A 23,811-nucleotide genomic window follows, 5' to 3' on the forward strand; every position below is an offset into this window, starting at 1 on the left:
AGAAGCCTACATAGTAGAGAGAAGTCATCCCTTGACATACAGACTAGCAAACATAAACATTAAGATAAAATATGTCTCTCTCTGGAAATGCCCCCCTTTACAGCTGCACCCCCTCATTTTGTCTAATAAGACAATCCTTGACTTTCACAGAAAAAGCAGCAGGCTGATTTGATAATCGCCAACTCCCTTAAGTAGTTCTGAACTTGTGACTGCACTTAGTTCCTATCCATGCCTGTCACAGAACGTGTTACTGGGGAACCTTTGAGTAAATGTGTTCTTTGTCATTCAAAGCAATCCAATAATTTCTGACCAAATCAAAAGCTCCATAATTAAAATTGAGTATATGTTTTTCCCTTGCACAACTCGAAAAGACATTCTTCTGTCATGGCCTCTGATTATCAAATGTCCTTGAACTGTTATCATGTTTGGAGTATTACCACAAAATAACCTATAATTTAAGATTAAATGCTAATGTAACATGTTTTACAAAAATCCATTGATGTATGGCTAAAAAATGTTTCCCAGGACCAACGAGTCCAATTGTTTATTTATATTTTCATTAGCTCTCAGAGAACCTACAAGTCATTACTAAAATATCAGATTATCAAGAAATTTAAAAAACATTTATAGCTCACATATCAACCGAGTGGGTATCCAGGGGCTAGAACAGATGTGTAGGCTAATCGTACCCCTAGTTGAACTGCCAGATCTTCAGTTTCTTGCAGAACTCGAGTAGAGAGGGGGAGGTCCTGATGTGATCACAAGCTTGTTCATTACAATCAATATGATTGTATTCATTGTCTTTGATATTCATTGTAAGCCATGTTGACTCAGACCTATCTATCTCATACATTTTCAAGGTTTAATGTTTTTCTAGCTGCCTTTCCTGCTTCATTTTAAACCCATAACTCAAAGGTATGGGGATTCATTGAACCGTATTCTTGCATTATTGAAGCATTTGCAGATTTCACAGCAATAAATACTAATCTGCTATGCTAACCATCGTTTACAGATTGCCCATATACTGTCCCGGGGCGGGCACATCAACTCAGTCCTCAATGTCCATGAATGTAAATGGATGCACTCCATGAACACTGTCCACGATGGTCTAAATGAACTGGACGCCACTAATACACAATTGGCTTGTTTGAATAATGAATGAACTGTCTGCAACAACAATGTGTATATGTATTTCTGCATCTCTAGTTTTGTGTAACATGCTCTTAATTAACCCTGGGCGTAGTTTGCGAAGTAGCGCTACGTGAAGTGCACTTCGCACTACGCGAAGCTTCGCAAACTGCGTAGTGCACTGTGCAAGATGCTGTTCGCACTGATTGCACAGTGCTGGATGCTTGTCCGCACTGTGCAATCAGTACAAACTGCATCTTGCACAGTACAAGCGGTCATTTTCTGCCGCTCGAGTAGATTTCTACTCGAGCGGCTGCTTTCTCAACGCGGACTGGTAGTTTCTCATCGCGAGCATACGCAACCACTCGCAATGAGAAACCTGACCTCCCCGCGTTGAGAAGCTCGCCGGGAGGTTTATTTTCCAAGCTCGCAATCGGCAACTTGATGGCGATTGCGAACGAGGAAAAATTCTCGCCGGGATGTCATTTTGCTTGCTTGCGGTCGCCAACTTGACATTGAGGACCGCGAGCAAGCAAAAAATGACCGCTACGCGTGTTTGCACTGTGCTACGTGCAATTTGCGAAGTGCGAAGTAGCGCAAACCTCGCAAACTACATGAGCGTAGCATAGTGCTTTGCCCAGGCTTACTCTTAATGGTACTGCACTTTTATTATCTTTCATCCAACACTAACTTGCCATGAGCTATTTACATGATGTAATGTAGTCTGTTCATGGCGGATTGCCTTTCGTGAGTCTCCTGCAGGTATTAGAGACATATTTTGCTTTGATCTTTATGGGCACTCTTTCACCCCTGACTTACTCCTTGTTTACTCACACCACCAAAAGTCAGAATGCAGATTTCATCCCAATTCCCAACTAACCCTTTTGGGTATTTTCCATTCACTTGGAATTATTGTTATTTATTACCCAATCAGTGACCCACGCTGTTTTCTACTTTTTTAGCACGGTTGTGTGCTTTAAATGATTCTGTCCGTACATCGGGCACATCCGAGAATTGTAGACCATTTCCGAATGGAAAGGAATTTTTCTCTTGCTCGAGTTAGATTGCCGTTTACTGAAGTATCGTCATTCCTTGAGGATGACAGATGCCATTCTCTGAGCGTCGCTGCTAGCATCAAGCGGCTGTCCAGGTTGCGCACAATGCGTGCACGCGTTCGTTTCTGACGTAACCGGCAGCACTCCCTGGCCCCGCGCGTCAATATGCTGATTTACTCGGACAGAGAGCGCAGGTGTATTACAGCTCCCGGCCCCCTCCGCAGTGATCCTTGGGCCATCCACCATTGCAGCCACTAACCAGGCACCCCTCTGTTTTCTTCGTTCCAGGCCATTGTACATTTTACGGTTTCATTTTACCCATTGCCCAAGACATCTATCACTGACTCGCCGCGGTCATACGCATAGGTATTTTGCGGTTTTTAAATGTAATACCTCTTTGCCTCCAATTGCTCATTTTAATGCATAAACCTCAGCGATCATACATGAGTAAAAAACAACCTTTTCTCATGTTCCCTTTCAGCCTTACATAAGGATATTGTCCACGTTGAATGTACGCAACGTTGTTTCAAGTGAGTTTGGGCTAATCGAGTTTGCCTTTTCCTTTTGCAGGGCCCGTAGAGAGTGGTTGGGATTATTTAACCCTGACGCCACGCTGACCCGTGACCAAGTACGTTGGGTTGGTTTTCTTAATTTCATAGTCATGACCTCAGTTCCCCAGATGATGCAGGTGCTGATTAGAATTGTTGATTCACTTTCAGCATCCTGTGGCTTTGCTTTGCTCGCCTCTATGGCGGAGGGGCCAACAGGCCCATGAATTTCACTGCCAGATTCGTCCAGGGTCCAAAGTCATGATCTTTGTTGGACCTGCGATGGGCAAGCCCAGCACAAAGGGGGGTAGCTTGGCTCGAGTGACAAGGCGGTAGAAGGCTGTTGTGTTAAGCCGGGTATGACCAAATAATAACTCCCTGCACACCACATAAAAAGAAGGACACCACACCACTGTTATAGATAAATACGTTTTGTTTATGTAAAAGTTCACTGGGTTGGAAGAAGTTCAATTAGTTAATCACATTCACCTTTCTTACATGGGTTTGATTAGCTGTGTACTGGTTGCGTAGGAATAAATGGTTGGACTCTAATAAATAAATATACTGGATAAATATCAGGATTCAATACATTTGGAATAAATATCAGCAATGACTGGAATAAATATCAGCAAAACATCACAGTTGCATAGCAAGTTAGATACCGATCGTTTCACATAAATATCTCAGGGTCATACTGGTATCCACTGTTCCCTCCAACCTGCGCGCGTGAGCGGGCGCGCACTTATATCTCCTGGAGCGCGCACTGTAAATTACAAAGCGCGCACAGGCAACTGAGGAACTTCGGCGCCGCCGCTTTTAAAATGCGTGCGGCCCCGAAAACGGTCAGATTGTGTCCCTTTTGTAAGTAATCATGTTAATCGCAGCGCCCGTCAAGCGCTGCTATTAACATGATTACTTTAACAAAGGCACACAATCTGTTCGGCTGTTCAGTGTTGTGCCCTATTAACAAATGAAAGGCAGCAAGTCTACAAGCACATCATGCTTGTAGACTTGCTGCCTTTCATTTGTGAAAGGCAGACCGAGCAAGCAGGGGACAGAGAGCCGAAATGGGTGTCTCGATGCAAAATTTGGGTTAATTACGAGTGACATTTCAACAACTTTGAGTGGCATATTCTCGCGAGCTAAACACGCAATGAAGCTGAGAGAAATATAGAAATAACACACATTTGAGCAATGATCAACCCAAAGAAGATTTTAACTGCTGTAAAGCACCAGTAATAGAAAGGCACGAACACGCACTTGTGTGTCGAGGTCAGGAGGTCGAAGACAGGCATCGGTCTTCCTGTAATTTAACTTAGCCAGCGCTGAGCTGCAGCAGCAATTACTGGGGGCCTGGTTTGCGAGAGCAGCATTATTTCAGCAATGTGATGTCAACCTAATTCATTTTAACCGATAAGCTTAAAAACGTGACTGTGTGTATCTTTACGAGCGATATCATCCTATGTGAACTTCGAATTTTCGAGGTATGCACAGCGTACGTCATCTTCGTGTGAATTGTTTTCAGCCCAGTTAAGGCTGACGGCACTAAAATCTCACGCTGCCCAGTGAGGATGCATTCCCACGGTGTCTGCCGTAAGCAGATGTCTGGGCTGTATTCCTTTCTGACATTTGACTTCTATTGGGTAGGTGGGGAAGCAAATTACAGCTTTCCGAACTCTGCCTGTATGTGACAGTCACTCCGTTTTCTCCCCTCCTTTTGTGTTGCGTACAGCTGGACAGGGCCCTGCAACCGACTCTTTATAAAGTGATTGATGGGTGCATATGGATTTACGCTGGGTGAGGGGCAACTAAGGCAGCGCTGGAGTGAAGCAAAGTGGCGTTAAGTATCCACACCCTGTGGGTAAACGTCCCCATCAACTAAAAAAATGTCATTTGTAGTCTAGATCGAATTACACAGACAGCTGCTCACTGTCGTTATGAAAAATAATTATTTCAATTATTACCCATTTGCAGCGAGCAGCAATCATTTCAGTATGCCGGTGCCCTTCTCCTTATTCCAGGCTGGTCAGCTGTCCTGGCGGCCCGGGGTCGCTGCACAACCGAGTGAAAGTCAGTCACTGCCTCCGTGACTGCACAAGACTTGGGGGCATATCAACAACAACCGGCGATAATTATCGCTAAGTGCACTTAGCGCTAGGATAATTATCGCCGGCTAGCGTTGATTTTTATCGCTGAGATAGCGTGCTATTAGCAACGCTTATCTCAATAGCGATAAAAATCCTCACGCTAAGTGGCTAACATGAGATTATCGCTGGAAACCCAGCGATAATCTCACGTTAGCTTGTTGATAGGGACAGACAAACTTAGCCATGATATCCTCCTTCCATAGGATATCATGGCTAAGTCAGAAAAATACCAGACGTAAAAAAGCAGCGTTAACCGCGGTTAGCGCTGCTTTTTTTGTCTCTAACAGGGTTAGCGATATTCTTGATAATAGAATTGTCGCTTAGCGACATTTCTCCTATTATTTTACTCTGGAACGCCCACTTTGCATCTCATTAGAGATGCAAGGGGAAGCGTAGAGTAAAAGGGTGCTAACATGCGAATTTGCATGTTAGCACCCTGTTGTTGATAGGGTGCTAGTTTTACCTCTGCTTTTTTGGCTTTTAAAGCCAAAAAAGCAGAGATAAAGCCCTTGTTGATATGCCCCTTGGACCCCAGGCTCGGCAATATAATTGAATTTGCCGTGGGTGGCGGCCGCCTCAGCATGGGCAGCCCGAGCATTAAGAGCAGCAACTCTACCACGAGCTGAGCGCCATGATTGTGCCAGCGCCGCCCGCAAACAGTACCTTTTTTACTAACGTTGTGCAGATGTAGCCAGAAAAGTGCAGAATCCCACTATCATTTCTGCCCCTAATGATTGACAAGCCCAGACTTTGCATTTCAGGGCAGTGATACGGACCAACACACTGAAATGTGTTAGTCTAAGGCCTGATGCGTGGCACTTGACATAGCTGAGACTTCAGAGGCGAGTTAAGGCATGGCCAAAGTGGGCTCTGGCCCAGGGCCCCAGCCTTTTAGGGGAGGCTCCCGATAGTCTTGCCATGATGACCTTGAAAAATTACTAAACCGATTGTTTTGAATACCATTTTCCCTTAATTTATTTATAAGGTGGGTGATGTGCGAGAGTCTATTCTTGCCATTCTGCAGAGAAATGTTTATTTTTCATTCAACACCCATAAAAAGGTTTCTTTTAGATCGCAATAGGACCAAACATGAGACATGGGAGCGTCACAGATATTATTTGCAGTAATATTAGTGAACTGCTGATGTGTTACAAAATTGATAACACACATCACTATCCCTGAACATTTAGATGTAAACACATGTAGAATCCAGACAATTGCGCCTGTATACTCTCAGTGACCTGGCCTAAGAGGGCAAGAAAGAGCTGAAATTAAATCATAAATTCATACCTGTTCTGAACAGGGGCCCCCAAAATAGGTTTGGCCCAGGGACCCCAAAATCCTTAAGATGTACCCGGTAGACTTGCTGCATTTCTTTGGTTAATAGGGCGCAGCCGCGGGGCCAGTGCCAGCCTTAGGAAGGTGTGACCGGTGCCACTGTACCGGGTGCAGACTTCAGGTGGGTGGGGGGGGACACCGTGTTTGCAAGTATATTATTGTATTAATAGCACCTGCTGCTATGTTCCTTGACTCCAGCAATTTTCATGCAATTATAAATATGTCAAGATAACTCTCTGAGTTTTCTCTAGTGCAAGTTCTAAGGTACAGCAGAGGGTTAATATGCCTGATGCAAAGAATGTGCAACATACAGATCTCAAAGTGCCCGGCTGTCCCACTGCGGTACCTATAAAAAAGGCACCGAAATGGGAACGCCAAAGCAAATTCCTGCAGGGCATGGACTGCCAAGGTCATGCCCTGCAGGATCTTGGGGTGCATGCACACAGGGGGGCATAACATGTGCCCCCCTGCATGTTTCCCCAGCTATACAAGCTTTTATAGGCTCCAGACATTTCCACACCCTGTGAACAGAGCTCTAGTTGAGAATAATTACTGAAATCTTATATTGGTACCACTGTTGTGAGTCCTGTGCTTTTCTAAAGCTGAAGTGTGCTTGCCTGTGTAACCAATTCATGTCATGGTATGTGTATGTAAATTGAAAACCTGCCATAAGAGCCATCATGTGGCACTGTATGTGTGGAATGCACCGTATTTTCATTTTTCAAGCAAAAGTTTGGAGTGATGTTTGAGCTGATATTTGTCACTGCCCCATATGTGCGGTCCGGTTCTTGGCGCACATAGCATTGGCTGCAGCGCACAGAGACCCAACACTGCCGCACACAGAGGAAAAAAATTAGAGGGAACATTGCTGGTATCGCTGCCACCAATTAATCACTTTCAGGGTAAACACATTTAGATTGCCATTTAATGCGGAATGCGCGCTCTTACAGTTTTTGAAGTGTTCACGGGTTCGGGCTCTCTGGGCACAAGATACTCGTGATAATCCTTTAGTTGCACTTAAGCATATTGCGCGTGTATCTGGAAGATAAAGACATACAATGACTACGGCAATTACACTCCGCGGCCAGCCGGTTTAATACTACTGCGGCCGGAGGAGTCTGTGCGCTTCTGTCAACGCAGGCGGGGTCTCCGAAGGCGGCTTCAGTTCACGAGTCCTCAGACCATTGAACGGGCTGCCGGAGGGGTCAAACTACCTGCGCGCACAGTTCAAAATTGGAGCCGCACCTCAGTCCCGGAACAATGCGGCAACTTCAGGGGAAGAGACGGTCCCACCTCACTTTAGCTGCGCCGGTAAGCGCTCCAGTCAGTATGGCCCTTCTCCCAAGGGCGAAGGGGGGTTCCAGGGGCTCCGCGATCCTCCCTCCGATCTCACTCATGGGGGGGCTCCCGCCCACAACAACAGTCCCCAAGTCACTCGGGCAGGGCAGAGACGGTACTCTCGCCCAAATGAAGGCCAGCCTTTCCCCGCCCCAGCGCAGCACCTCACCTTCTGTCCACGATCAGCGCTTCGACGGCGGTGGGTTCAGAGACGTCCGAACGCCCGCCAGGAGGCACTTAAGTTGAAGGGGCCCTGTCAAGGGTCGCAGTCGCGATCTCACCACTGGGGGAGGCGGGGAGGCTCTAACTATGGCCAAAGTCTCTGAGGGGCAATTGGGCACTCGCTGGCCAGGCGCTGAAGGCGAGAGGTCACTGCTCGCGCTTCTGACTGGAACGCCAGTCAGGGTCCACGCCAACAACCTCTGCTGTACTTCTGCCTGCGCTATCAGCTGCCTCAGGGGGGGGGGGACAGGGCAGGTGTCAATCTGGTGTCAAGTCCTCTTCTATGTTTCTTCTCTTCTCCACTTTTTCTCATCATGGCCGCCAGGGACTGGGCCTTTTATAGCCAGTGCCCTGGGGTGCCAGCACGAGCCAGAAGGTTCTAGAACCTTCCCTGGCTGTGTCAATGACATGGCCCTTCCAAGGTGTCTTTTTGGTCATTAGGAGCCACCATACTGGGCTTCCTAAGGCAGCCATTTTGTGTACTTGTAACTTCTGAGGGGATTCCTGTCAGGTTTGCAGGTTACACAAAGTGCGCCAAAACCTCCAAAGGGACAGAGGTCAGAAGGACTCCAATGGGAGTCACTCTCATAGGGGACAATGGTGTCCACCATTTTAGGGTTGACAACCTCAGTGTGTAATGCCACCGGTTCCGTCAGGCGCCTTGTACATAGGTGCCAGGAACTTGGTGAGCAACTGAGCGTCAAGGAGCATCTAACCCCATGGGACAACACACAAAAAGGTCCTGGTAGACAAATAAAAAGCGACACATTTTAGGAGGCACGGGGGAACAAAATAAATCATGGTGTTAGGGGACTCTCAGAAGCAGACAGGTCTAACAATCTTCATCAGCTGATTTTACTAAGAACCATTTATAATTACCCTTAGGTGTCTCCACACCTCCTGATGAAGACCCCATATCAAGGATAAAATACCCCACACACATCAGGGGGTCAAAACGTCGATGGTCCTTCTTGTTTTCTCACGCACAGACAACGATATTGATTTACTGTTGTAGGAAAGTGGCTCTGTATATACTGTTCCCAAATAGGTACAGTGTGTACAGAGTCCACAGTCCCCAAAGGTTTGGCAGAGGCTAAAGTTAGATATAACCTTACTCTCTAAAGTGGTAGCTTGGTCGAGCAGTAAGGCAGTATCAGAGGACAGTGTAAAGCATTTGTTGTACACACTCAGTCAGCAAATGGTTTCACACACTCAAGAACTGAACTCTAGGCCAATGGTTTGTATAAAAAATATATGGTTGTTTTATTTTAGAACCAGCAATAGGTATCAAAATATACTTTCTCAGAATGAGATGCTTTAGTTAAATACTTTGCAATAGGCAATTGACTTTTGCAGGTAATAGTTACAGCAATAATACATTGAGCTCAATGGGAATTTTAAGTTATTTGCAATTGATTACTTTCAGGATTACTTTTCTAACTCCAGGACTGGATCCTAGATTCAGTCCTAGGACAGTTCTTGGAAACAAGTGAGTAAATTCGTTTTAGTTACTATTGTGATTTTTAAACAATATTTTGCTATTTTAAAAGTTGACACTTAGAAACTTTTTCGAATCAAATTACCAATGTTATCCTACGGAAGGAAATTCACTTAGCAGGTAAGTGGGGTTATGGTTACTTTTTCTAGGTCAGTGTTAGATTCTAGTTCCAGCACTAGTGTACCACCTGTAAGCAGTTGAGAAACTGCGTTTAAGTTATACAGGCGATTTTTAAGGAATATTTATAAGTTTTCAAAATCGACACTTAGAAGAAATTTCATAGAAAAACAGTCAATGGTTTCCTATGGAAGAAAATTCAAGTTACGGGTAAAGTATGTTCTCGTTACTTTTGTAACCCAGTGCTGGGCTCCTAGGCTCAGTACTGGGACATCTATCTAAAACAGGTAAGTAATTAAGTTTTCACAGTTGGTACGATTTTTAAAGAATATTTGTAGTTTGCAAAAATCAACTGAAGAAATTTCACAGAAAAACAGTCAATGGTTTCCTATGGGAGAAAATTGAGTTAGTGGTAAGTACGGTCGTAAGTACTTTTCAGGGTCAGTGCTGGGCACTTAGATCTTATAGCAGGTGAGTATTTCCGTTTTCGTTACTCGGTTGATTTTAGGTGAATATTTTAAAGTTTAGAAACTCCACATTTAGAAGAAATTTCAAGAGAAACCAGTCAATGTTACCCTATGGAAGAAAAGTAAGTTAGTGAGTTCTCGGCTTTTGGGTAAGTACTTGACTGGCAGAGTTGAGGTTCTGGGCATAGACTCAGGGGTCTCCCAGGGTCAGGTAGGTACAGTTGTTACACCCTCAGCGGCACTGGGGGGGCCGGGTGCAGAGTGAGTTAGGCCCAATGTTATCCTATGGGAGGCAGGGGGCCCTTGGTTCATGGCTGCTGACTAGCAGTCCACGCAGCTGTGAGAGCTGGGCTCCTGGTCACTTGCTCAGGGCAAATGGGGAAGTAGGAAGGAGTAGAAGTTGCACTGCCAGGGCCACACTGGTGGCTGGGCGCAGGGTGCTTATGAGCCTTCGGGCGCTCAATGGATTGCTATTGAAAAGCTCAAGGACGAACAAAGGCTGCAAGCTCGGGGGACAAAGATTCTTCAGGTGCCACCACCACTTTGAGAGGTAAGTTGGGTAGTTGGAGGATAGGTAGGTACCCAGGAGTCGGGCACAGGGGGCCGCAGGGCTCCGGGTGCAGGGGTGCCTTTTGGTGTTGGGTAATCTTACCCTCTGTTGATCGCGGTTGGGGGGGTCCCTGGTTCTGAGGCTGCAGGCGTCATCAGGAGAGTCGAGGTGGGTCCTTGGGTGCCGGATTCGGGGTCACAGTCACCGGGGGGACGTCCTCGGGGTCTTAGTCCACTCCGGCACAAGCCAGGCTTGTCGGGTGCAGAGTGTGCAGGGTTCGCGTTTCTGGGCTGATGCCAGGGGTTAGATACTTGCTTTGAGCAGAGCCACTGCTCGTGGGAGTCCCAGGTGCTCAGAGTCACAAGGTAACCAGGTCCTTCGGGGTTTGTGAGGTTGCTGGCCACAGGAGGTGCCGGGATTTAGCAGGAGCAGGTTCGAGGGTCGACAGGCCAGTAGGGCTGGGGCCAAAGCAGTTGTTGTCTTCCTCTTATTAGCAACTGCACGGCAGGTCTTCTTTCTTCTTGATCTTCTTTGCTGTTTTAGAATCTGGAATCTGAGGAAGGAAGGTTCGGGGTGCCCCTAAATACTAAATTTAGGGGTGTTTACAGGTAGGTAAAGGGCAGGGACCACTGGGTCCCTATCCTTTGGGAGGGGGGCAGTGGCCTAGTCCTGATTGGGTAGGGCTCCCCATCTTCAAGATGGCGAGGGCCCTGAGATGTGCTTCACCTCGCCTCCCCCACCTGAGGTGTGGGGTTGGCAGGGCTGGCACGTCCCCTGTCCTTACTTGGGGTTTCCGGCCAGTCTTCCCACCAGAGTGGGGCTCAGAACCGGTGGGGGCCAGTTGCTGAGTACAGCAAGTGGCCTGGAAAAGCTCACAAAGACGGCATGCCTTTGAAGCTTCTCCCTGCCCATCCTGGGGGAGGAGACCTAGCACCTCGCCAAGGATGTGCATTGTTGCAGGCCCAGGAGAGCGTGGGCTCTCCACCCAGGGTTCCAGCAACATGTCTGCTGTGTGGCAGCCTAGGCAGCCTCTCAGACAAGACGTGGATTGGAGGTTAGGTTTCAGGGGGCATCTCTAAGATGCCCTCTGTAGTGTTTTGTACATTAAATCCCACACTGGCTTCAGTGCGGGTTTAATGTGCTGAGAAGTTTGATACCAAACTTCTCAGTCTTCAGTGTTGCCATTATGGTGCTGTGGAGTTCGTGTTTTACAAGCTCCCAGCACCATATACTCTTAAATGGCAGCACTGCACTTACAGTGCCCAGGAATGGACCTGGGTACTGTAGGGGCACAGGGCGCATGCTCTTGTGCCCACACCACTGGTGTAGGGCACCCAGCTAGAGGGGTTACTGATGTATGCCAGGGCAGTGTAGGTTTGTGGGCATGGCACACAGAGATGTGTGCCATGTCGACTCTTTGTTTTGTCTTGTACCCAGACACTCAGCCTGCAAAGGCAGTGTGTTTGTGTTAGGTTACAGGGCCTCTAAGGGTGGCACAATAAGTGCTGCAGCCCTTAAGAGGCCTTCCCTGGTCACAAGGCCCTGGGTACCTAGGGTACCATTTACCAGGGGCTGATATGTGGCCAGGGTTTGCCAATTTGGGTTTTAGGGAAGGAACATAGGCCCTGGGCACCTGATTGGCAGGAGTCCAGGGCACACTCAGTCAAAGTACATTCAGCAAAAAGTGGGGGCATACCATGCAAGGAAGATGGCACTTTCTCACAACTGTGTCTTGAGAATGTGATGTTACTTGCATATTTAGCCTTCAATGTGGCTGGATAGGTCACTATCAGTCTCTGATGTTTGTACTGCACATCGCCTTTCCTTTTCTACAACCCTCACAAGCGCACACCTTGTAGAGCACTTCCTCCTTCCCTTTCTTGGAGCCATGGAATATAAACCCAAGTATGTCCTGAATATGAATACATTGAATTAATTGATTTTTTGAGGTGATGATATGATTCTATGTCAAAGCAGTTTTCCACTGTGACCATTGTTTTTGTAACATATACTGTCCCTGGCAGGTAAATATTTTGTTCTACCAAGAAATTGCTGGGTTTACCAGTGTCTGGACTGCTTGCTTATAATTGAGATATGTAGACAGTAAGCACCATAATGAAAGACTTAGCACTTGGATCTTGGTGATACTGAATATGATTAATCAAGTAGCCCTGCGGAAGTTCCTATAAGAAGGAAGTAGACACGTTAGTTGACTTTTGTAAGCTGATGACGATTTCATTCAATAACGGATCTAGAAAATACAGTGAAGACTGGTATCGTCTTTGAGTACACTTGGAAAGCAATCAAATATTATAAGAGGACAAAACATGCTTAGAGTACAATCCCAAATATGTTGTTAACAAATGATTGTATATGCAAGTCTTTGATATTTCAGAGACCGTTTTTAGAAGCAGGGTATGGAATATATTACCTCTACATGTTATTTATATTCCAAATCTCCTTAAGAACCCACCGATTAATCTCTCTAAACACAATAGAGTGGCAATTGTTGTGACAATATTTGAAGATTTCCTAGGTAACAACCATCAAATTTAAAATCGAATCATATGTTTTGCCCACTCTAGCCATTTTGAAACAATGCAATGCAGAGGCATGAATTTCATAGTGTACCCATCCTCCTTTGATAAGGGGAGAAAACATTCCTTCTTAATAATTCTTGTCCCACTACTGACTGCGACAAAATGCTAGCCAGACCTATTTACTTAGCCAATGCTTGTTTTTTAACTAAATCCTTTTTTATGATAATTTTAAAAAAAAACACAGAAATCTAAAGTCAATACTACAAAATATAAGTATGGTTACATCATAAACTAAATGTGTACTTCATCAGAAAACTATAAAAAAAAAACAAAAAAAGATAAAGATATCTAAGAAGTATAAGAAAGCATAAAGATAGCACGTATGAACAAGTAAAATAAATTAAAAGCTAGAGAGAAATGTTTTCAATTACAGGGAGAAAGTAGTATGGGGAGATTAATCTGTTAACTAAGCCAAGAAATTCTGGGTGAATTTCACTTCCACAGAAATATTTCACCTCTGCAATTCCCTTAACTTCCCTATATTTGTCTTCTTTTCTGAAACATCTGCTAGTTCGAGATTACATATCACTCATAAATTGTCAATTTTACTAGGTTATCAAAGCGGTATCCAAAATTACAGTCATGTATATGTGTGTATTTATATAGTGCAAACCTAGCTAGGAAGCAATGGAAAGCTGTACATTACTTGGGGAAACGGAGACGATCTTCAAGATCGTGTACATCCAGTGAGGACTGCACAACTACAGTTCACACATTACCTTTCACATTTCAGGCACAGGAGATGAAGTGGTTTGCCTGCCCAGAATCACACGATGTTGAGCCAAGTGTCGAGGCCGGGATTCCTGTGCTCAAATGTTGGCAGTTCCAGCCGCTATGCCACATCACCTCTCATATCATGCCTCTATACCATCCAGAAGTGCATGACTACTAGCTCATTCAAGCTGTACTCCCTTTCAAGCTATGTCTACTGATCCGTCTCTTCTGCTACATTATTTCCCACCTTGCCTCTATTTGTCGCACCTATCCGCTGACCAGCATAACTGTTGGTAACAGGAATTCGAACTACTCATTGTCAACCCCCTTTCAGGATAAACTGCTTTGTCATCTTCTCATGTATATCTTATCTTTAGTTCATTGCAGTTGATGCTCCATGCACGTCCTGTGCAGATCAAGCAAATTCGCCTGAAACAGGTCATCGTCTTTCTTTCATTGTTGCTATGCAAAACACACACAAACTATCTGTTTGCATGCGTTCTCATTTATGGAAGAAAGATAAGGCTTTTGGGGTCTTGTCCCATTCGTCACCAGTTTTCATCTCTGACAGAACTGAATTTAGAATCTTATGTCACCCACATAATTCTCAAAGTGTTATCTCCCTCAATTCATAAGAGATATTGTGGTCACTCATATTCCCACATTTTATTGCACCCCCGCTTAAGTAGCCAGCCGACAATTTCTAGAACCAAACAGACACCTTTATGAATACGACTAACTAACTTCTGAAATCCAGACCAAAAACTATCTTCTCCGGTATCATAAACTGCAACAAAAATCGATCCTTTCTATATCAGGCTCCCCAAGGATGCTACTGCAGTAGTCCTTTCACCCTTGGAGTTACTGAGTATGTTTTCAGCATGTAATCATTTAGTTTCTATTAATCGATGTCATAGTAACTGGAAGCATCCCATTTTATTATCTATTGCCACTTTGTCAGGAAATGGCTGAGGCTAAGTTGACCTCAATCTTTTGGATACTACAAAAGCCGTTTAACACATTATTTGTGAGGCTTCCAGTTTTCTGTTGTCACTGTTTTGACAGATACATTCAAACAGTAATCCATATATTTCTCTGTATTTAATTGTATTGTTTTGAGTGACTGTCCGTGATGTCAAATATACCTTGCATGTTAATATACACACTGTTGGTCTTGGAAGTGTGTGCACTCTCACCTCCAAATATTTTGTTTTCACCCTCCTGTCCCTTCTGTTTTCTAAAGCCGTGTTTGCCGGCTCATTAGGACTCTGTTCACTGAACCACTGCTAACAAGTGCTAAAGTGCTTGTGCTCTCTCTTTTAAATGTTAACATTGGCTTACACCCAATTGAAACATTTAATGTACTCAGAAGTCCCTAGTAAAGTGGTATTACTTGTATCCAGAGCCTGTAAAGGAAATGCTACTAATGGGCCTGCAGCAGTCATTGTGCCATCCACTAAACATAGCCTTTTTTCATAAATGTTATTAGGTTTTAACAAAAACATGGCCGCATAGGCCGAGAAATACACATAGGATGATGGCGTAAGTATACCCATGAACAGAAACAAAAAACTTGCATAGTCAAGCCCACCCGTCCCACCCAAGCATAATACGACACAACACATGTCCCACAACAGGTTGAGCATTTGTTGTGCAGCATATTCCTTTCCTTCAGGCCTAGACCACCGAATTTCTTCCACAAGGAATGACCCAACGGAGCGAACAGGTTCCCTATAGTCTGCCCACCTCAACCAGATTTTGGTTTTTTTTTAAAAATAACTTTTTATTAACAGCAAAATCAGCAGCATTACAGCAGTCATGACACACAAGTAGCACCTACATAGACAGAATACATGTTGGGCATTAGAGACGATAAGCAATACATCAAGGGCATTTAGCACTGAGACAGAACAAGCATTGAAACAATATGGAGGTAATTCCCGGATCAGTTTAGGACCAGGGGGGACCCTATACACGCCCTATTAGGCTAGATTATTCCAAGAATTTAGGCCATCGCACCTACTCCAAATTGTCCAGCAGGGCCTGTCTCTCTCGTCGGAGTTCTATTGTGGGAGAAATGATGATATCTCCTCGATATTTGTTCCACCGCCCCCATTTGTGATCCCATTTTTTGGGGCAGCCTCGACCGTTGTAGACCGTCTTCTCCACCACCATCGATAAATCATTTTGGGGGGTTTTAGGGGGTGTCCCCTCACTTGCTACATCGCAACCTCCAGCCTATACAATGATCCATCCCTTTTTTCCACACTGCAAAAGATGGAGGGGTTTCTGCCTTCCATGCCCTGGCTATGTCTTTTTTTGCTATTGTTAGACCCAGAAATAGAAGCAACCATTTATATCTGTTCCCTCCGATACTGCATATGCTAGGACGCTTTGGTGGCCATACCACCAAAATTTAGAAACGAGAGATGGGATGCAGAGTAATATGAGTATATGTCAGCTGCGGATATGCCTCCACAATACGCAGATTGAAAACAACTTCTGAGAGCCCCTCCCCCCACAGTAACCCACCAGGAACTGTATTAATCTTCCGAAAGCATTACTGGAGGACGGCATAGGGGTCGTTCTGTAACTGATACAACAATCAAAGCAGGGAGACAATCTTGAAGATTGCCGACCTACCCTTCAAGGACGGTGGTAGGAGCGACCAGACCCTCACCTCCTCTTTTACGCATGTTAATGTTGACGCCAGAATACAAGAACATGGCAATGTCGCGTCTGGGGAGAGATATACCCCTAAATATTTAAAAACCCCATCCTGGCACCCACCTTGCAGTCCCTGCATAGCCATTTATGGGGAATACCATGGATTTTGCTGCAGTCATATAGAGACCTGAGGTTTTGGGAAAGATATGCATAATCTGTAGGATACCTGGCCCTGATGTCTCTGGGTCGGTAAGGAAGAACAGGACATCGTCCACGTAGAGGGCAATACTATCAGACAGCCCCTCACTTGGGCATCCATCCTGACCCACACGGCCAACACCTACATGGCCAGTGCAAATAACAGTGGGGAGAGGGGGCACCCCTGTCTCATTCCCTAGTGGATCAAGAATGGGTTGGACAAGGCACCGGCAATTTTATCCATTGCCGATAAGTTAGTATACAATAGCTGGACCTAGGAGAGGAATCTGGGACCCAGATTTAACCTCCGTAGAAGAATAAATAGGTAATCCCAGCTGACAAAGTCAAATGCCTAATCCACGTCCACCAGGAGCACTGCTGCCGGCCTCCCCAGGCGATCTGCAAGAGCTAAGGCTTTATAAACACTTCTAATGTTATGTCGTGTGGCCCAGTTTAACATGAAGCCTGCCTTGTCTGGGTGGACTAAGTCTGGAATATACTGCACCAGCCTATTGCCCAATGTTTTGGCTAGGAGTTTCACTTCACCTCCATATTCAGAAGGGAAATAGGGCAATATAAAGAGTTCTCGTCCGGTGGGCAACCCAGCTTAGGGAAGACCACGCGTTCCACATGCCGCCAGTCCAGCAGAAGCGACGCACCCTCAAGTGCGATCAATCATAAGAGGTGTTTACCAAATCGAGGCATATATGCTTTAAAGAATTCACACTGAAATCCTTTGGGACCCGGAGCCTCGCTTGTTTGCTGTTCTGCAAGGGCCAACGAGAGCTCCTCCTCCGTAATCGCCTCACCCAGCTGATCCCAGGCAGTGTCCTAGAGGGTCTGCATATGCAGTTCAAGGTCTACAAGGCCCTGAGCGCTACGCCTGCGCTCCTCTGTACAATATCTGATGTCTGCTCCTCGCACTGTTGCCTTAAAGACCTCCTACAGCACCGTCGCAGAAGCCGCCTTGTCAGTACTGAGGATGGAGTGTGAAATATGCAGTGGATATGCGGCATTCTGCATTTGCCACGGCGAGAGGCGCCACCGAAATGCCAGCCTCCTGGGCCCCATGGGAAGTCTGTGGGCCACTGTGGAGAGATTGGATAATCTCCTAGCTAAAATGCTAACATCTTACACACTATGGACCTATGTGCTTGAGATTAGGAAATAATCAAGCCAAGATAATGAATCATGGACCGTGGAGAAATAGGTGTAACAATGTCTGGCAGGTTGATACGTTCTCCATGCATCCATTAGGCCTAACACAGATGTCATGGAGTTACGCTTGTACCTGCCCGTTTCCGTGACGCTGCCCTGAGCATGTCACCTATCCACCTGGGGATCTATTACATCATGCCAGTCTCCCCCGATCATTGACAGTCCCCTCGGTAGGTTGACCCACAGACACACAACAAGATCCACAAAGGTCTGCCCTAACGGAGGAGGAGCGTATATACAACCAAGAGTGAGGGTTCGCCATAGATGGTACCTGTAATTATCGTGTATCTACCATGGTAATCTGTCCATGTTTTGGTTGACATAAATGAGTTACTCCACCGGATCAATATGCATGCACCTCTGGACCCCCTTGTGAAACCGAAATGGAATATCTGAGTATATCCATATCTAGCAAGGCAGGGGACCTTAGTGCTGAGGAGATGCATCTCAGGTATCATTAGTATATCTGCTTCCATCGTTTTGGTGTGTTGTAAGACCTCCCTGCGTTTGATCTTATCAAGAACCCCCTGAACATTCCAAGATATCATGCGGAGATGTCCCGCAGGGCCCTCAGACCCGTATTTCTCGTCAGGGGTTAGGGTGGATGAGCTTGAGCCACCGCATGTGATCCCAGAAATGGATGTGACAGGGTCTGTGAATTTCAACTGTAAAAAAGCATACAACATCCCCCAACCTTTCCCCTACCCATATAGTTCAACCAACAAGAATTACTGATTGCACAATGCGTCGACACAGAGCCCCAACGGGGGGCACTGCATGGACACTCCCAATGAATCCCCACACCCAACTAAAACTCACCACTCGAGATTCTGAAACTCTAATCTCCATGGCTTGCGGTCGTATATACTGTGTTCCACACAGCTAGGCATGCAAACGTTACCAGAGTCTCAGTGCAGTTCAATCATTCATGGGTGAGCAGGAGCCCCATGGGGCGGCCATGTCTGGGTCTAGGACTCTTCATTGCATCGGGAGCTCCACCAGGAGGATCTGAATCTATTGCGATGTTTCGCCTGTTACCGTGTGACAAATCAGAGTCAAGGCGTGGGGGGGTGCGAAGTTTCAGTGTCACCGTCTTATCTGTCCTGCGAAAAACGTCCTCCAGAGAATCAAAGAATAGAGTTTGGGAGTTGAATATCACTCTCATGCGTGCTGGGTATAGTTGCATATATTGTATCTTCAGTTCCCGTAGGCGTTACTTAGCTGCTGTAAAGGACTGGTGCTGCTGTACCATTTTCGTATAGCTGGGGAGTATCATGATATGTAGAGATTGGTAGGTGATCTTATCTTAAAGCCGTGCATGTTTAAGGATTGCGTCTCTCTTCATGTAATTTAGGATCCTGGCAATCACAGGCCTAGACCACACCCTGGGGTGGGGGGATTTTTCACCAACGCCCTGTGAGCTTGCTCTACCATGAAGCACGATGAGAGGGACTGTGTGGCTACCACCAATCGCTTCCACTGTGCCAAGAATATGACCATGGAGGGGCCTTTGCACCCTTGCGGGAAGCTGATGAATCGTAGGTTGTTACTACGAGCACGGCCCTCAGCATCCTCCACCCGTGCCACAAGCTACTTTGTGCCTACCGTAAGTGCATTCACCTTTTGTTGTAGGGTCGCGACCGAGTCTTCAATGCTGAAAAGTCTTGTCTCTGTCATCCGTTCCAACGCTCTTCTGAGATCTTGAAGGAGCAAAGTGTTGTTGGAGCCCACCGTTCTGATCTTGGAGTTGAGCATATTGCATGACTTTGTTTTGGCTGCCAAGAACGCCGCATTGTCTGAGACATCTGCAACTGACCCACTGGCCACCGGGTCGGGGCTCCGATCTGGGCAGTTTTGTCTTTTGTACTTTACTTGGCAGCAGGGGGCACATTATATTTCTTCATGATGGTCAGTGGTCCCCATGGCACCCCAAAGGTCCCTCATCTGGCCCCAGCAACACACCCAACCAACCCGCCAAACCCCCTATAAGTGAGCATGAGGTGCAGCCAACAGCCGATGCCCTTGCTTGATTGGTTGGGAACAGAGCAGTGCTTAATTTGAGCCGGTGGAGCTGGTGCTCAGAACTGGCACTTAATTGTCAACACTGGCGCCTAACTAATACTTGCCACTCCAGCCAGTCTTTTAGCTTTACGGTCATGGAATAGTCTTAACTGTTACATTTGTTGGAGTGTGATGGTTAGTAGTTGTGTTTGTACTGTTACTGGCAGCTTTGGCACAGCAATGGGGTTGTGCAGGCTGCAGTGGCTTCCTTACAAGGGCCCTGCCACTTATTTTTTTTACAAATTAAATACTGAAACAGAGTGCACTTCTCTAAGAAAAAGGGTGAAATCCTGAAGTTTTGGGCTCTGCGTGACCACGAAAGGACCCATTTGCGCTGAGCTCTTGCCGCCAGCGACAACACCAATGTGCCCTTTTCCATGCACTGACTATACCCTTGGATGTTACGTGAGCTATTACATGTGAAATAATTGCATTAATTAAAACACTGGTGCTTTTTCAAGACTGTACCAATGAAGTAGCTGCAGGAAAAAAATGTACCACGAGCAATTGGTGAAACAAATAAATAAAGTGAATTATGAAAATGTGTCTAAAACAGGAGTGATAAACATTATTTTTTTTTTCATATCCAGATCATAAACATTGTTTGGTGTGTACATAAAAGGTTTAAAAAGCATTATTATTTGTTTAATTTCTATATGTCTCTTCTTCCTCTATTATAGCTGCCATTTTGGAAACTCTGAGGAGTTATTTTCTGTCTCTATAAGGCTACTTCCCTAAAACCTATATTTTGACACCAAAATAAAGAATTTAGGTTTAATTGTTCCTGAAATATTACATCATCACTGCAACACATCCACCATTTTTTTAAATGTTGCCCAGAAAAATTCAGCCCGGATCACCAATGTTTACCCAAGCTAAATTACTTCTCTAATGATTCAAAACACAAATCAAAAATTAACATCTCTGGACAACAATTTTTTTATGGCGGTATAACAGGGTGCTGGGATTCATTCATCCTAGGGTCCAACTTTCTTCTTTAACATCACTAGAACACTTCTGGATGTTCCAGAAATCATACCTATTTCAAGAGAGGCCCTGGACACCTTTTCGTCACAACTGCACTTCTGTCTACCGTGCCAATCTTTCACCTTTTCCACTCTCCAAACACACAAACATGTCATTTGCGACTTCATAGAACCTGAATGCTGCGTGCAGTGCTTAATTTGAGCTGATGTTTGCAGGTGGGGCCCACCAGCACTCATTATTGAGGACCAGCACTTATTTTTCCTCGTTTGGCTTTGACCCAGAGAAAGAGAGAGAAATACACGCACAAGGAGAGGAAGAGAAAGAAGAAAGAAATTACCAAAGCGTGAACCTGCAAGAGTGAGACAAAGGGACAATGAGCACCTTGTGGTGAATGAAAGAGGCGCGAGGAGGCATCCTGCAGCCTTGGTGTTTGTCACTCCGACATGAGCAAAACTGCACCAATTCTTTGAAAATCTAAGCGCTGGCTGCGTTATTCCAGAAATTTCTGCAGAACTGCACTATTACCTGTCATTCAACAAATACACAATAAAAATTACAAATGCAACCCTGAGAAATGTAACCCCTGTTTGGCAAGTAATGCAATACTACATTAAGATGAACAGACTGGAATAGAAATGATACACACTGTGAACCAGCATTGGTCTTCCACCCCTGTGCCAGGCGCTCACATGCAAGTCCTGCAAGCATTACCCTCACACAGACCATATCAGCATGGCCAGGGTCAGGAGTTCGGTTGGTTCAAATTAGGCGATTTGGCAGTTGTTCGTTCCACTGCTTTTCTAAATTACTGATTTGATAAAAAAATAAAATGAAACAAATCTAAACTAAGATCTTTTTCCTTGACGGTTGTGGGAGGACTCCTGCCCAGTTGAGCTCTGACAGGTGGCACATCCTCTCACAAAGCAGCTAATGGCTCCATAGCCAAATCCAAGAAGCGGAGTTGTCAGAAGTTCTAAAATAGGCAAGAGTTGACCCAAACCTCTTTCTACTATACTGCTATGACCTTTCAGGGCCGTACACCTGGTTTTGTCACCGAGGCCCAACGTATCATCATTTTTAGAGGGGACCTCACCACAGCGATAGTGACTGCTTTACAGAGAATAACAGCGGTACGATGATATCACCTGCCCATCACTCAAATTAATTTCATATTTCCCTATACTGTTTCACCACTAATCCTTTTAGGGTTCAGGAGTAGCATGCTACTCACCCTAAAGCACTTTGACGCCTTGTCAGGGGTAGTAAGCGCTATATAAATGCAATTACAATTTAATACTGGAAGAGTATGAATAATATAACATAAACACAGGATACCAGATAGTAGGAGAGAGGGTTAGCTCTTTATTTCTTACTTTCCTCACTGGTAGGGGTGCGTGCTAGGAAATCCAGAATAGATTTCTGAATGGCCACTAGATGCCATGAGGCTTTTATGTTCCCTTTCCTGGTTGCAGATTTGGATGTGCTCTCCGCTGCAGCTGTATGTGGCAATATAGGCTGAATGGAAGGAGGGATCTAAGGAACGGTCCTGGCAAGGTTTGCAATTTGTGCCCGCACAGGCTTGCGAATGTGTGGAACATCTCTGTCTATGCGGGTTAGGGCCTGCTTTGAGTTGGCAGACCATTTTCATCTTTCTATGTATGTCTGTTTTCATTCTCTGTTGGGAATGTGACCATGCATGACCTACTTCTAATGCTGTATCCCTATCCTCCACTGGCTCAATGGTTGCTCTTCGGATCATGTATTTTGAGCAACAAATAGTTTTCTGTGCACATATTTTGGTGGCGTACCACCTCCACATTTTCTTTCATTGGTTTAATACAAGGGGTGTTTACTGGCTGTTAAATGTTGGGTGTTTGCTTACTCTTGTTCATGGTCTAACTGGGACGCAGAGATCTATGATTGGGTAGAAAGTCTAGGTCTGGCCTGTGTGGTCTTGTCAGTTCTTCTGCTGATCGGTTACCCTTTGATGAGCCATCTCGTATCTTCTTCCTTACGTGAATTAGGTAAACAATAAGCATTGTTGGTTGGCATCACAAAACATTCACATCTTGAAAATTCTAATCTGGTGTTTTTTATGGCTGCAGGTAAGTGTCCTCTTTGGGATTCCTAGGTTGGGCCCTAGTTAATGGAGGACAATTTCCTTGCCGGTTCTCCAAAGGATCCATGTTTCCCCGGACATTTGGAGATGGTGTGGAGCAGCTTGTGTGGTCTTAGTGGCTGGACAGTGTTTGTAACAATGTTCTCTGATTCTTCTTCCAGTGCTCGTGTCCATAGCATACAGAACAATGTCCATATAATATGCTGTTGTGTGGTGAGCTGGTGTGCCTTAGTTGTAGTGCGGTGTGGTGGGGCAGTAGTAAGTCTTGGATGCAATACCCTGTGTTAATGTCCCTCTGCTTCGGTGCAGTGTGGTAGGTTAGTGCTTCTAGAATATGAAATATTGTGGGTTAGTGTCATCATGGTGCAATGTGTTGTATTGCTCTAGTATGCCTAGAAAGCAGTGTGTTAGTGTTGAAACAATGTATAGATAGGAATCTGGGCCCCTAGGATTCAAAATGATCTGCCGAGTAAGTATACCTGTGATGCAGGCACAGCTTAAAGGTGCAACATTCAATCTAATTGCAGGCCATGATGTTTGCAAGTGAAGGGCGAATGCTTAACAGGACCCCAGAAAAACGTTGTATAGCACACATTTCCGTATGCTTTTGCAGAAAGCACCTTTCGTTGTGCACGTGGTAGACTGACAGAGAGTTTCACTTTGGCCAGACTTAATAAACATCTGCCATCTGACATCTTAGAGTGAAAAAGGAGTTGCGAAAATACACCCTACAAGTGTGGAGAGAGCATTGGGAAATCATCTATGAAAACATATGGAGCGAGATAAGCAAATTTAGGATTTGGGGAAATTGATAACAGGTATTGACCAGTTTAACAATC

At 45.4% G+C, this 23,811-nt stretch overlaps 1 protein-coding gene across 1 annotated transcript in view; it reads left to right on the plus strand.

Annotated features, from left to right (window-relative positions):
- Positions 1–23,811, plus strand: part of PLAC8L1 (PLAC8 like 1) — a 46,530-nt gene that overhangs the window by 18,500 nt on the left and 4,219 nt on the right. The gene's annotated exons all lie outside the window — the stretch shown is intronic.

This window comes from Triturus cristatus, chromosome 7 (assembly GCF_964204655.1).
Source record: "Triturus cristatus chromosome 7, aTriCri1.1, whole genome shotgun sequence".
Classification (NCBI taxonomy): domain Eukaryota; kingdom Metazoa; phylum Chordata; class Amphibia; order Caudata; family Salamandridae; genus Triturus; species Triturus cristatus.